General features: G+C 63.0%; 4 pseudogenes; all 4 read right to left on the bottom strand.

The window, feature by feature from the left end:
- Nucleotides 1-537: 537 nt before the first annotated feature.
- On the bottom strand, nucleotides 538-656 carry LOC142875141 (uncharacterized; annotated as a pseudogene).
- Nucleotides 657-4,494: 3,838 nt separating this feature from the next.
- LOC142875142 (uncharacterized) lies at nucleotides 4,495-4,613 on the bottom strand (annotated as a pseudogene).
- Nucleotides 4,614-8,460: 3,847 nt separating this feature from the next.
- On the bottom strand, nucleotides 8,461-8,579 carry LOC142875144 (uncharacterized; annotated as a pseudogene).
- A 3,852-nt stretch (nucleotides 8,580-12,431) lies between these two features.
- LOC142875145 (uncharacterized) lies at nucleotides 12,432-12,550 on the bottom strand (annotated as a pseudogene).
- Nucleotides 12,551-15,336: the final 2,786 nt, after the last annotated feature.

Here is a 15,336-nt window from a genome sequence, read left to right on the forward strand (position 1 = left end):
TGTGAGCTAGGCTGACGCCACGGCACTCACTCTAGCCTGGGCAACAAACCGAGACTCTGTCTCAAAAAAAAAAAAAAAAAAAAATGAATCCGAAGAGAAAAGTAAAAGGAGGCCTGTGGAGCAGGTCTGGGTGTGACTCCGGATCCCCGAACATCAGGTGCCACCACCAAAGATTCCTACGTGTAGCCCATAGAACCCCAAAAGCAACGGGAGGAGTTCTGGTCACATACTCCCTCAAAATGACATCCTGGCCTTCTTCTGGAACTCCCTCCCCTCTCAGACTCTCAAGGTTTCCTCCAGCGTGTCGGCTCCCACAGAGCAGACCTTTGGTCTGAGACCTGACAGTCCAGAAGCCACGCATGCTGCCGCGTGGCGGCGGTGTCACGGCTCGGGACAAGAGGAGGCCCCACGGTGCGGGCTGGGGCGCCAGGCACCGCGGCCGGCGGGCGCTGAGGGTGGGGGTCACCCCCACCCCGGGCCGCCCCCGCACTCCCAGAAACGCGACAGAACCAGAGGCAAAAAAAAAAAAAAAGAAGAAGCCTACGGCACCCGGTATTCCCGGGCGGTCTCCCATCCAAGTTCTAACCAGGCCCGACCCTGCTTAGCTTCCGAGACCAGACGGGATCGGGCGCGTTCGGGGTGGTGTGGCCGTGGACGGCGGAGGGCGCCCCTGCCCCGCTCAAGAAGCCGAGCCTCTCTGCGCTTCCCCGCCGCCTCCTCCCGCCCCAGGCCCCGCGCCGGGTCGGGCCTGTTGAGTTCGCAGGCCGCGTCCCGCGGGCTCCGAGGGACGGGGGTGACAGGCGGGGCGGGCAGGGAGCGGCGGGCCGGGGTTGGGGGCTGTCTCTGTATACACACACACTCACACTCACACGCACTCACTCACTCACACTCACACAAGATGCGCCTCCACGGCTGGACCCGCCAAGGTGGAGCCCTTCCAGCCCCCCTCCTCTCCTCGCCTGGCCTCCTTCACCTCCCCGCCCCCCACCCCCAGCGCGCCGGGGCCGCTGACTGCGCACGGGCGGGAGGGGCGGGGCGCTCGCCCTTTGACCCCAGCCAGGGACGGCCCTCCCCCACAACCCCTTTCAGCTGCGCCCCCCACCCTGTGGCCCGGCGGCCGCCTATTCCCCCGGGCCAGGGCTGGGGCACAGCGCACGGGGGAGGGGAGCCAGTGTATGGGGCGTCTCTCTCTCTCTCGGGATGTGTCCCATGGGTGGGGTGGGGTGGCGTGGTTTGTGGGGCGCTGAAGAAATCAGTCCCCTCCATCTCCTCCCTCTGGAAAACACCCAAGCCCTTGGAGAACTGCCCGCACCTCTACCTACCGTGGGGGCCGGGACCCTCCTCTGTGTCCTCCTGTGGCCCAGTCCAAGGGGCCTGGGCCTGGCCGGGGCTGCATTGGACCCCGACCACCCTGGCGTGTGGACTCGCTAAAAATTGGCGATTAGATATTGGATTCCAGCGTCATTGAGGTCATTTCACTAATGAGTGCACCGCAAAGAGTTTCCTAATCCATCTGTGAGGGTGGCAACCGAAAGAGAATTTTAGAGCTGACAGAATAGGCGAGGAAAGGCATAGGAGATTTCCACACCCAGTAAGGAAGCCTTTCCCGAAGTGGAAGAAAGAAAGGAGCAAACAGAGACACCGGTAGCCCGCCCGGATCAGAGTCTGCCCCTGAGAGAAAGTACCCTGACCAGGTTCACCCGTGGGTGGGTCGCGAGCTAGCGGCATTCAGAAGAGCGAGGCCCGCAGTCTGTGCAGAAGACACCTGCACTCGGGTGTGTGTGGCGGCACGATTCACAAGCAGCTCCAGATGTTAAACCAAGGAGAAGCCAGGGAGTTCCCAACGCCCCAGGTGTCCTCAGCCCACGACTGGCTGCTGTGGGAATGCGAAGCCCGGCTCCTTGTCTCAGAGCGGGGCAACCAGGAGGTGTGATGTCCACCCCGGGGTTCCCAGGAGGATCAGACTGAAGCTGGGACTTGGCCTGAAAGTGTCCCCTCGCATGGCCACCCCCTTCCCCTTCCTGCTCCTCTACTCCTGGTGCCCCTCCATCCAGGGGCCAGACCTTAAAGAGTCACCCGCAAGAGAATCCTGGTCCCAAAGGAGCCTTCTGGGGGACCCCTGCTGAGAGAGGTTGTGGGCATGGCCCGCTGGGGCTCTGCCCGACCCAGGGCTGAGAGATGCAACCTCCCAGCTCTGGGTCCCTGCAGGAAGTGTTGGCAAGCACAGGGCCAGTCCTCCAAAGGCCCAGGTGCAGGGAGCCCAGGCCAAGCATCCCGTGGAAGAAGCCACATGCTGTGCCACCCCGGGGAACACGACTGCAGGCCACGGCCCTTCCCACCTCCTCCTCCTCCTCCTCCTCCTCCTCCTCCTCCCACCCCGCCTCCGCCCCCGCCCCCACATGGCACAGGGCCCAGAGACACCTCAGACACTTGCTACCCAAAGTGCAAAGGGCATCAGTTGCTCCTCCAAACCCCCCCCCCAGCCCAGCAGACCGCGTTGTCCAGCCAGCCCCCGGGCCTCCCTGGGGTGCCCAGCACAAAAGTGCAGACACCCACCGGACCCTCAATCTCAGTTTTCGGATGTTTTTGCCACTCTGAGGACCCGCAGGCCAGCTGGGCCTTCTGGCAGGACAGAGAGCCCCGGAATCCGACGTGGAGAGCTGGGTGTACGTCCCCATGAGGAGGCGGTCCCCACCTCCGCGGCTCTCCCCTTGCGGGGAGCGGCAGCCGCGGGGCCTCAGAGAAGACACCAGGCTGGGCCCCCACGGCACAGCGGGAGCACGTCCCCCGCAGGCCACTTAGCCACGGCGGCCAGCCGGCGGACGGTTGGGTTGCGCGAGACGCTGCGGCCGCCCTGCTACCGGGTTCCTGGGAGGGCGTCCTGGAACCAGCGTCCACACCAAGCCCTTGGAAGGCCCAGGCGACGGAGGAGCCCCGTCAGGCAGGGGCCGAGGACGGTGACGGCCCGGGCGGGGAGGAGCGTGTCAGGCAGGGGCAGAGGACGGTGACAGGTGATAGGCCGGGCGGGAAGGAGTCAGTCAGGCAGGGGCCGTGGAGGAGACGGGCTGGGTAAGGGTTAGGGTTAGTGTCAGGGCACAAGTCACAATCGCAAAGACCTGGAAGCCACCCGAGTGCCCATCGACCCACGAGTGGGTAAATAAAATGTGGCGCGTGGACACCACGGAGTGCTATTCGGCTATGAGGAGCAGCGGTGAGGGGGCACCTCTCGTGGTTCTCCTGGCCAGAGCTGGAACCCGTTCCAGTAAGCCAAGTATCCCAAGAATGGACACACGAGCACCACGTGCTCGCGCTCACCAGCAAATGGGTACGAACCGATGGACACCTAAGTGGACACAGAGGAATCACCTTCTTCGGGTGGGTGTCGGGCGGGTGGGGGGAGGGGATGGGCATACACATCCATTAGGAATGGGGTGGGTACGCACCGACTGGGGGATGGGCGCACTTGAAGCTCTGACCCGAGGGGGGAGGCTGGGAGAGGGCAACGCACCCGTCCTTAACATTGGTGCCCCCACAATATGCTGGAACAACATGAGGGGTAAATGAATAAGAACACGGGGGGGGGAGGGGGGCACGGGCAACACATGTCACCTTAATACTTGGACTCCCATCATCTGCTTGAAAAGAGAGAGAAAAGTAAATGCAATAATAGAGATAAGAGACACTTTTTAAAAATAATGAATCCGGCCGGGCGCTGTGGCTCACGCCTGTAATCCTAGCTCTTGGGAGGCCGAGGCGGGCGGATTGCTCAAGGTCAGGAGTTCAAAACCAGCCTGAGCAAGAGCGAGACCCCGTCTCTACTATAAATAGAAAGAAATTAATTGGCCAACTGATATATATATAAAAAATTAGCGGGGCATGGTGGCGCATGCCTGCAGTCCCAGCTACCCGGGAGGCTGAGGCAGAAGGATCACTCGAGCCCAGGAGTTTGAAGTTGCTGTGAGCTAGGCTGACGCCACGGCACTCACTCTAGCCTGGGCAACAAACCGAGACTCTGTCTCAAAAAAAAAAAAAAAAAAAAAATGAATCCGAAGAGAAAAGTAAAAGGAGGCCTGTGGAGCAGGTCTGGGTGTGACTCCGGATCCCCGAACATCAGGTGCCACCACCAAAGATTCCTACGTGTAGCCCATAGAACCCCAAAAGCAACGGGAGGAGTTCTGGTCACATACTCCCTCAAAATGACATCCTGGCCTTCTTCTGGAACTCCCTCCCCTCTCAGACTCTCAAGGTTTCCTCCAGCGTGTCGGCTCCCACAGAGCAGACCTTTGGTCTGAGACCTGACAGTCCAGAAGCCACGCATGCTGCCGCGTGGCGGCGGTGTCACGGCTCGGGACAAGAGGAGGCCCCACGGTGCGGGCTGGGGCGCCAGGCACCGCGGCCGGCGGGCGCTGAGGGTGGGGGTCACCCCCACCCCGGGCCGCCCCCGCACTCCCAGAAACGCGACAGAACCAGAGGCAAAAAAAAAAAAAAAGAAGAAGCCTACGGCACCCGGTATTCCCGGGCGGTCTCCCATCCAAGTTCTAACCAGGCCCGACCCTGCTTAGCTTCCGAGACCAGACGGGATCGGGCGCGTTCGGGGTGGTGTGGCCGTGGACGGCGGAGGGCGCCCCTGCCCCGCTCAAGAAGCCGAGCCTCTCTGCGCTTCCCCGCCGCCTCCTCCCGCCCCAGGCCCCGCGCCGGGTCGGGCCTGTTGAGTTCGCCGGCCGGGTCCCGCGGGCTCCGAGGGACGGGGGTGACAGGCGGGGCGGGCAGGGAGCGGCGGGCCGGGGTTGGGGGCTGTCTCTGTATACACACACACTCACACTCACACGCACTCACTCACTCACACTCACACAAGATGCGCCTCCACGGCTGGACCCGCCAAGGTGGAGCCCTTCCAGCCCCCCTCCTCTCCTCGCCTGGCCTCCTTCACCTCCCCGCCCCCCACCCCCAGCGCGCCGGGGCCGCTGACTGCGCACGGGCGGGAGGGGCGGGGCGCTCGCCCTTTGACCCCAGCCAGGGGCGGCCCTCCCCCACAACCCCTTTCAGCTGCGCCCCCCACCCTGTGGCCTGGCGGCCGCCTATTCCCCCGGGCCAGGGCTGGGGCACAGCGCACGGGGGAGGGGAGCCAGTGTATGGGGCGTCTCTCTCTCTCTCGGGATGTGTCCCATGGGTGGGGTGGGGTGGCGTGGTTTGTGGGGCGCTGAAGAAATCAGTCCCCTCCATCTCCTCCCTCTGGAAAACACCCAAGCCCTTGGAGAACTGCCCGCACCTCTACCTACCGTGGGGGCCGGGACCCTCCTCTGTGTCCTCCTGTGGCCCAGTCCAAGGGGCCTGGGCCTGGCCGGGGCTGCATTGGACCCCGACCACCCTGGCGTGTGGACTCGCTAAAAATTGGCGATTAGATATTGGATTCCAGCGTCATTGAGGTCATTTCACTAATGAGTGCACCGCAAAGAGTTTCCTAATCCATCTGTGAGGGTGGCAACCGAAAGAGAATTTTAGAGCTGACAGAATAGGCGAGGAAAGGCATAGGAGATTTCCACACCCAGTAAGGAAGCCTTTCCCGAAGTGGAAGAAAGAAAGGAGCAAACAGAGACACCGGTAGCCCGCCCGGATCAGAGTCTGCCCCTGAGAGAAAGTACCCTGACCAGGTTCACCCGTGGGTGGGTCGCGAGCTAGCGGCATTCAGAAGAGCGAGGCCCGCAGTCTGTGCAGAAGACACCTGCACTCGGGTGTGTGTGGCGGCACGATTCACAAGCAGCTCCAGATGTTAAACCAAGGAGAAGCCAGGGAGTTCCCAACGCCCCAGGTGTCCTCAGCCCACGACTGGCTGCTGTGGGAATGCGAAGCCCGGCTCCTTGTCTCAGAGCGGGGCAACCAGGAGGTGTGATGTCCACCCCGGGGTTCCCAGGAGGATCAGACTGAAGCTGGGACTTGGCCTGAAAGTGTCCCCTCGCATGGCCACCCCCTTCCCCTTCCTGCTCCTCTACTCCTGGTGCCCCTCCATCCAGGGGCCAGACCTTAAAGAGTCACCCGCAAGAGAATCCTGGTCCCAAAGGAGCCTTCTGGGGGACCCCTGCTGAGAGAGGTTGTGGGCATGGCCCGCTGGGGCTCTGCCCGACCCAGGGCTGAGAGATGCAACCTCCCAGCTCTGGGTCCCTGCAGGAAGTGTTGGCAAGCACAGGGCCAGTCCTCCAAAGGCCCAGGTGCAGGGAGCCCAGGCCAAGCATCCCGTGGAAGAAGCCACATGCTGTGCCACCCCGGGGAACACGACTGCAGGCCACGGCCCTTCCCACCTCCTCCTCCTCCTCCTCCTCCTCCTCCTCCTCCTCCTCCTCCTCCCACCCCGCCTCCGCCCCCGCCCCCACATGGCACAGGGCCCAGAGACACCTCAGACACTTGCTACCCAAAGTGCAAAGGGCATCAGTTGCTCCTCCAAACCCCCCCCCCCAGCCCAGCAGACCGCGTTGTCCAGCCAGCTCCCGGGCCTCCCTGGGGTGCCCAGCACAAAAGTGCAGACACCCACCGGACCCTCAATCTCAGTTTTCGGATGTTTTTGCCACTCTGAGGACCCGCAGGCCAGCTGGGCCTTCTGGCAGGACAGAGAGCCCCGGAATCCGACGTGGAGAGCTGGGTGTACGTCCCCATGAGGAGGCGGTCCCCACCTCCGCGGCTCTCCCCTTGCGGGGAGCGGCAGCCGCGGGGCCTCAGAGAAGACACCAGGCTGGGCCCCCACGGCACAGCGGGAGCACGTCCCCCGCAGGCCACTTAGCCACGGCGGCCAGCCGGCGGACGGTTGGGTTGCGCGAGACGCTGCGGCCGCCCTGCTACCGGGTTCCTGGGAGGGCGTCCTGGAACCAGCGTCCACACCAAGCCCTTGGAAGGCCCAGGCGACGGAGGAGCCCCGTCAGGCAGGGGCCGAGGACGGTGACGGCCCGGGCGGGGAGGAGCGTGTCAGGCAGGGGCAGAGGACGGTGACAGGTGATAGGCCGGGCGGGAAGGAGTCAGTCAGGCAGGGGCCGTGGAGGAGACGGGCTGGGTAAGGGTTAGGGTTAGTGTCAGGGCACAAGTCACAATCGCAAAGACCTGGAAGCCACCCGAGTGCCCATCGACCCACGAGTGGGTAAATAAAATGTGGCGCGTGGACACCACGGAGTGCTATTCGGCTATGAGGAGCAGCGGTGAGGGGGCACCTCTCGTGGTTCTCCTGGCCAGAGCTGGAACCCGTTCCAGTAAGCCAAGTATCCCAAGAATGGACACACGAGCACCACGTGCTCGCGCTCACCAGCAAATGGGTACGAACCGATGGACACCTAAGTGGACACAGAGGAATCACCTTCTTCGGGTGGGTGTCGGGCGGGTGGGGGGAGGGGATGGGCATACACATCCATTAGGAATGGGGTGGGTACGCACCGACTGGGGGATGGGCGCACTTGAAGCTCTGACCCGAGGGGGGAGGCTGGGAGAGGGCAACGCACCCGTCCTTAACATTGGTGCCCCCACAATATGCTGGAACAACATGAGGGGTAAATGAATAAGAACACGGGGGGGGAGGGGGGCACGGGCAACACATGTCACCTTAATACTTGGACTCCCATCATCTGCTTGAAAAGAGAGAGAAAAGTAAATGCAATAATAGAGATAAGAGACACTTTTTAAAAATAATGAATCCGGCCGGGCGCTGTGGCTCACGCCTGTAATCCTAGCTCTTGGGAGGCCGAGGCGGGCGGATTGCTCAAGGTCAGGAGTTCAAAACCAGCCTGAGCAAGAGCGAGACCCCGTCTCTACTATAAATAGAAAGAAATTAATTGGCCAACTGATATATATATAAAAAATTAGCGGGGCATGGTGGCGCATGCCTGCAGTCCCAGCTACCCGGGAGGCTGAGGCAGAAGGATCACTCGAGCCCAGGAGTTTGAAGTTGCTGTGAGCTAGGCTGACGCCACGGCACTCACTCTAGCCTGGGCAACAAACCGAGACTCTGTCTCAAAAAAAAAAAAAAAAAAATGAATCCGAAGAGAAAAGTAAAAGGAGGCCTGTGGAGCAGGTCTGGGTGTGACTCCGGATCCCCGAACATCAGGTGCCACCACCAAAGATTCCTACGTGTAGCCCATAGAACCCCAAAAGCAACGGGAGGAGTTCTGGTCACATACTCCCTCAAAATGACATCCTGGCCTTCTTCTGGAACTCCCTCCCCTCTCAGACTCTCAAGGTTTCCTCCAGCGTGTCGGCTCCCACAGAGCAGACCTTTGGTCTGAGACCTGACAGTCCAGAAGCCACGCATGCTGCCGCGTGGCGGCGGTGTCACGGCTCGGGACAAGAGGAGGCCCCACGGTGCGGGCTGGGGCGCCAGGCACCGCGGCCGGCGGGCGCTGAGGGTGGGGGTCACCCCCACCCCGGGCCGCCCCCGCACTCCCAGAAACGCGACAGAACCAGAGGCAAAAAAAAAAAAAAAGAAGAAGCCTACGGCACCCGGTATTCCCGGGCGGTCTCCCATCCAAGTTCTAACCAGGCCCGACCCTGCTTAGCTTCCGAGACCAGACGGGATCGGGCGCGTTCGGGGTGGTGTGGCCGTGGACGGCGGAGGGCGCCCCTGCCCCGCTCAAGAAGCCGAGCCTCTCTGCGCTTCCCCGCCGCCTCCTCCCGCCCCAGGCCCCGCGCCGGGTCGGGCCTGTTGAGTTCGCGGGCCGCGTCCCGCGGGCTCCGAGGGACGGGGGTGACAGGCGGGGCGGGCAGGGAGCGGCGGGCCGGGGTTGGGGGCTGTCTCTGTATACACACACACTCACACTCACACGCACTCACTCACTCACACTCACACAAGATGCGCCTCCACGGCTGGACCCGCCAAGGTGGAGCCCTTCCAGCCCCCCTCCTCTCCTCGCCTGGCCTCCTTCACCTCCCCGCCCCCCACCCCCAGCGCGCCGGGGCCGCTGACTGCGCACGGGCGGGAGGGGCGGGGCGCTCACCCTTTGACCCCAGCCAGGGGCGGCCCTCCCCCACAACCCCTTTCAGCTGCGCCCCCCACCCTGTGGCCCGGCGGCCGCCTATTCCCCCGGGCCAGGGCTGGGGCACAGCGCACGGGGGAGGGGAGCCAGTGTATGGGGCGTCTCTCTCTCTCTCGGGATGTGTCCCATGGGTGGGGTGGGGTGGCGTGGTTTGTGGGGCGCTGAAGAAATCAGTCCCCTCCATCTCCTCCCTCTGGAAAACACCCAAGCCCTTGGAGAACTGCCCGCACCTCTACCTACCGTGGGGGCCGGGACCCTCCTCTGTGTCCTCCTGTGGCCCAGTCCAAGGGGCCTGGGCCTGGCCGGGGCTGCATTGGACCCCGACCACCCTGGCGTGTGGACTCGCTAAAAATTGGCGATTAGATATTGGATTCCAGCGTCATTGAGGTCATTTCACTAATGAGTGCACCGCAAAGAGTTTCCTAATCCATCTGTGAGGGTGGCAACCGAAAGAGAATTTTAGAGCTGACAGAATAGGCGAGGAAAGGCATAGGAGATTTCCACACCCAGTAAGGAAGCCTTTCCCGAAGTGGAAGAAAGAAAGGAGCAAACAGAGACACCGGTAGCCCGCCCGGATCAGAGTCTGCCCCTGAGAGAAAGTACCCTGACCAGGTTCACCCGTGGGTGGGTCGCGAGCTAGCGGCATTCAGAAGAGCGAGGCCCGCAGTCTGTGCAGAAGACACCTGCACTCGGGTGTGTGTGGCGGCACGATTCACAAGCAGCTCCAGATGTTAAACCAAGGAGAAGCCAGGGAGTTCCCAACGCCCCAGGTGTCCTCAGCCCACGACTGGCTGCTGTGGGAATGCGAAGCCCGGCTCCTTGTCTCAGAGCGGGGCAACCAGGAGGTGTGATGTCCACCCCGGGGTTCCCAGGAGGATCAGACTGAAGCTGGGACTTGGCCTGAAAGTGTCCCCTCGCATGGCCACCCCCTTCCCCTTCCTGCTCCTCTACTCCTGGTGCCCCTCCATCCAGGGGCCAGACCTTAAAGAGTCACCCGCAAGAGAATCCTGGTCCCAAAGGAGCCTTCTGGGGGACCCCTGCTGAGAGAGGTTGTGGGCATGGCCCGCTGGGGCTCTGCCCGACCCAGGGCTGAGAGATGCAACCTCCCAGCTCTGGGTCCCTGCAGGAAGTGTTGGCAAGCACAGGGCCAGTCCTCCAAAGGCCCAGGTGCAGGGAGCCCAGGCCAAGCATCCCGTGGAAGAAGCCACATGCTGTGCCACCCCGGGGAACACGACTGCAGGCCACGGCCCTTCCCACCTCCTCCTCCTCCTCCTCCTCCTCCTCCTCCTCCTCCTCCTCCTCCCACCCCGCCTCCGCCCCCGCCCCCACATGGCACAGGGCCCAGAGACACCTCAGACACTTGCTACCCAAAGTGCAAAGGGCATCAGTTGCTCCTCCAAACCCCCCCCCCCCAGCCCAGCAGACCGCGTTGTCCAGCCAGCCCCCGGGCCTCCCTGGGGTGCCCAGCACAAAAGTGCAGACACCCACCGGACCCTCAATCTCAGTTTTCGGATGTTTTTGCCACTCTGAGGACCCGCAGGCCAGCTGGGCCTTCTGGCAGGACAGAGAGCCCCGGAATCCGACGTGGAGAGCTGGGTGTACGTCCCCATGAGGAGGCGGTCCCCACCTCCGCGGCTCTCCCCTTGCGGGGAGCGGCAGCCGCGGGGCCTCAGAGAAGACACCAGGCTGGGCCCCCACGGCACAGCGGGAGCACGTCCCCCGCAGGCCACTTAGCCACGGCGGCCAGCCGGCGGACGGTTGGGTTGCGCGAGACGCTGCGGCCGCCCTGCTACCGGGTTCCTGGGAGGGCGTCCTGGAACCAGCGTCCACACCAAGCCCTTGGAAGGCCCAGGCGACGGAGGAGCCCCGTCAGGCAGGGGCCGAGGACGGTGACGGCCCGGGCGGGGAGGAGCGTGTCAGGCAGGGGCAGAGGACGGTGACAGGTGATAGGCCGGGCGGGAAGGAGTCAGTCAGGCAGGGGCCGTGGAGGAGACGGGCTGGGTAAGGGTTAGGGTTAGTGTCAGGGCACAAGTCACAATCGCAAAGACCTGGAAGCCACCCGAGTGCCCATCGACCCACGAGTGGGTAAATAAAATGTGGCGCGTGGACACCACGGAGTGCTATTCGGCTATGAGGAGCAGCGGTGAGGGGGCACCTCTCGTGGTTCTCCTGGCCAGAGCTGGAACCCGTTCCAGTAAGCCAAGTATCCCAAGAATGGACACACGAGCACCACGTGCTCGCGCTCACCAGCAAATGGGTACGAACCGATGGACACCTAAGTGGACACAGAGGAATCACCTTCTTCGGGTGGGTGTCGGGCGGGTGGGGGGAGGGGATGGGCATACACATCCATTAGGAATGGGGTGGGTACGCACCGACTGGGGGATGGGCGCACTTGAAGCTCTGACCCGAGGGGGGAGGCTGGGAGAGGGCAACGCACCCGTCCTTAACATTGGTGCCCCCACAATATGCTGGAACAACATGAGGGGTAAATGAATAAGAACACGGGGGGGGGAGGGGGGCACGGGCAACACATGTCACCTTAATACTTGGACTCCCATCATCTGCTTGAAAAGAGAGAGAAAAGTAAATGCAATAATAGAGATAAGAGACACTTTTTAAAAATAATGAATCCGGCCGGGCGCTGTGGCTCACGCCTGTAATCCTAGCTCTTGGGAGGCCGAGGCGGGCGGATTGCTCAAGGTCAGGAGTTCAAAACCAGCCTGAGCAAGAGCGAGACCCCGTCTCTACTATAAATAGAAAGAAATTAATTGGCCAACTGATATATATATAAAAAATTAGCGGGGCATGGTGGCGCATGCCTGCAGTCCCAGCTACCCGGGAGGCTGAGGCAGAAGGATCACTCGAGCCCAGGAGTTTGAAGTTGCTGTGAGCTAGGCTGACGCCACGGCACTCACTCTAGCCTGGGCAACAAACCGAGACTCTGTCTCAAAAAAAAAAAAAAAAAAAAAATGAATCCGAAGAGAAAAGTAAAAGGAGGCCTGTGGAGCAGGTCTGGGTGTGACTCCGGATCCCCGAACATCAGGTGCCACCACCAAAGATTCCTACGTGTAGCCCATAGAACCCCAAAAGCAACGGGAGGAGTTCTGGTCACATACTCCCTCAAAATGACATCCTGGCCTTCTTCTGGAACTCCCTCCCCTCTCAGACTCTCAAGGTTTCCTCCAGCGTGTCGGCTCCCACAGAGCAGACCTTTGGTCTGAGACCTGACAGTCCAGAAGCCACGCATGCTGCCGCGTGGCGGCGGTGTCACGGCTCGGGACAAGAGGAGGCCCCACGGTGCGGGCTGGGGCGCCAGGCACCGCGGCCGGCGGGCGCTGAGGGTGGGGGTCACCCCCACCCCGGGCCGCCCCCGCACTCCCAGAAACGCGACAGAACCAGAGGCAAAAAAAAAAAAAAAGAAGAAGCCTACGGCACCCGGTATTCCCGGGCGGTCTCCCATCCAAGTTCTAACCAGGCCCGACCCTGCTTAGCTTCCGAGACCAGACGGGATCGGGCGCGTTCGGGGTGGTGTGGCCGTGGACGGCGGAGGGCGCCCCTGCCCCGCTCAAGAAGCCGAGCCTCTCTGCGCTTCCCCGCCGCCTCCTCCCGCCCCAGGCCCCGCGCCGGGTCGGGCCTGTTGAGTTCGCCGGCCGGGTCCCGCGGGCTCCGAGGGACGGGGGTGACAGGCGGGGCGGGCAGGGAGCGGCGGGCCGGGGTTGGGGGCTGTCTCTGTATACACACACACTCACACTCACACGCACTCACTCACTCACACTCACACAAGATGCGCCTCCACGGCTGGACCCGCCAAGGTGGAGCCCTTCCAGCCCCCCTCCTCTCCTCGCCTGGCCTCCTTCACCTCCCCGCCCCCCACCCCCAGCGCGCCGGGGCCGCTGACTGCGCACGGGCGGGAGGGGCGGGGCGCTCGCCCTTTGACCCCAGCCAGGGGCGGCCCTCCCCCACAACCCCTTTCAGCTGCGCCCCCCACCCTGTGGCCCGGCGGCCGCCTATTCCCCCGGGCCAGGGCTGGGGCACAGCGCACGGGGGAGGGGAGCCAGTGTATGGGGCGTCTCTCTCTCTCTCGGGATGTGTCCCATGGGTGGGGTGGGGTGGCGTGGTTTGTGGGGCGCTGAAGAAATCAGTCCCCTCCATCTCCTCCCTCTGGAAAACACCCAAGCCCTTGGAGAACTGCCCGCACCTCTACCTACCGTGGGGGCCGGGACCCTCCTCTGTGTCCTCCTGTGGCCCAGTCCAAGGGGCCTGGGCCTGGCCGGGGCTGCATTGGACCCCGACCACCCTGGCGTGTGGACTCGCTAAAAATTGGCGATTAGATATTGGATTCCAGCGTCATTGAGGTCATTTCACTAATGAGTGCACCGCAAAGAGTTTCCTAATCCATCTGTGAGGGTGGCAACCGAAAGAGAATTTTAGAGCTGACAGAATAGGCGAGGAAAGGCATAGGAGATTTCCACACCCAGTAAGGAAGCCTTTCCCGAAGTGGAAGAAAGAAAGGAGCAAACAGAGACACCGGTAGCCCGCCCGGATCAGAGTCTGCCCCTGAGAGAAAGTACCCTGACCAGGTTCACCCGTGGGTGGGTCGCGAGCTAGCGGCATTCAGAAGAGCGAGGCCCGCAGTCTGTGCAGAAGACACCTGCACTCGGGTGTGTGTGGCGGCACGATTCACAAGCAGCTCCAGATGTTAAACCAAGGAGAAGCCAGGGAGTTCCCAACGCCCCAGGTGTCCTCAGCCCACGACTGGCTGCTGTGGGAATGCGAAGCCCGGCTCCTTGTCTCAGAGCGGGGCAACCAGGAGGTGTGATGTCCACCCCGGGGTTCCCAGGAGGATCAGACTGAAGCTGGGACTTGGCCTGAAAGTGTCCCCTCGCATGGCCACCCCCTTCCCCTTCCTGCTCCTCTACTCCTGGTGCCCCTCCATCCAGGGGCCAGACCTTAAAGAGTCACCCGCAAGAGAATCCTGGTCCCAAAGGAGCCTTCTGGGGGACCCCTGCTGAGAGAGGTTGTGGGCATGGCCCGCTGGGGCTCTGCCCGACCCAGGGCTGAGAGATGCAACCTCCCAGCTCTGGGTCCCTGCAGGAAGTGTTGGCAAGCACAGGGCCAGTCCTCCAAAGGCCCAGGTGCAGGGAGCCCAGGCCAAGCAGCCCGTGGAAGAAGCCACATGCTGTGCCACCCCGGGGAACACGACTGCAGGCCACGGCCCTTCCCACCTCCTCCTCCTCCTCCTCCTCCTCCTCCTCCTCCCACCCCGCCTCCGCCCCCGCCCCCACATGGCACAGGGCCCAGAGACACCTCAGACACTTGCTACCCAAAGTGCAAAGGGCATCAGTTGCTCCTCCAAACCCCCCCCCAGCCCAGCAGACCGCGTTGTCCAGCCAGCCCCCGGGCCTCCCTGGGGTGCCCAGCACAAAAGTGCAGACACCCACCGGACCCTCAATCTCAGTTTTCGGATGTTTTTGCCACTCTGAGGACCCGCAGGCCAGCTGGGCCTTCTGGCAGGACAGAGAGCCCCGGAATCCGACGTGGAGAGCTGGGTGTACGTCCCCATGAGGAGGCGGTCCCCACCTCCGCGGCTCTCCCCTTGCGGGGAGCGGCAGCCGCGGGGCCTCAGAGAAGACACCAGGCTGGGCCCCCACGGCACAGCGGGAGCACGTCCCCCGCAGGCCACTTAGCCACGGCGGCCAGCCGGCGGACGGTTGGGTTGCGCGAGACGCTGCGGCCGCCCTGCTACCGGGTTCCTGGGAGGGCGTCCTGGAACCAGCGTCCACACCAAGCCCTTGGAAGGCCCAGGCGACGGAGGAGCCCCGTCAGGCAGGGGCCGAGGACGGTGACGGCCCGGGCGGGGAGGAGCGTGTCAGGCAGGGGCAGAGGACGGTGACAGGTGATAGGCCGGGCGGGAAGGAGTCAGTCAGGCAGGGGCCGTGGAGGAGACGGGCTGGGTAAGGGTTAGGGTTAGTGTCAGGGCACAAGTCACAATCGCAAAGACCTGGAAGCCACCCGAGTGCCCATCGACCCACGAGTGGGTAAATAAAATGTGGCGCGTGGACACCACGGAGTGCTATTCGGCTATGAGGAGCAGCGGTGAGGGGGCACCTCTCGTGGTTCTCCTGGCCAGAGCTGGAACCCGTTCCAGTAAGCCAAGTATCCCAAGAATGGACACACGAGCACCACGTGCTCGCGCTCACCAGCAAATGGGTACGAACCGATGGACACCTAAGTGGACACAGAGGAATCACCTTCTTCGGGTGGGTGTCGGGCGGGTGGGGGGAGGGGATGGGCATACACATCCATTAGGAATGGGGTGGGTACGCAC

The sequence above is a fragment of the Microcebus murinus genome, chromosome 13, assembly GCF_040939455.1.
Source record: "Microcebus murinus isolate Inina chromosome 13, M.murinus_Inina_mat1.0, whole genome shotgun sequence".
NCBI classification, from domain to species: domain Eukaryota; kingdom Metazoa; phylum Chordata; class Mammalia; order Primates; family Cheirogaleidae; genus Microcebus; species Microcebus murinus.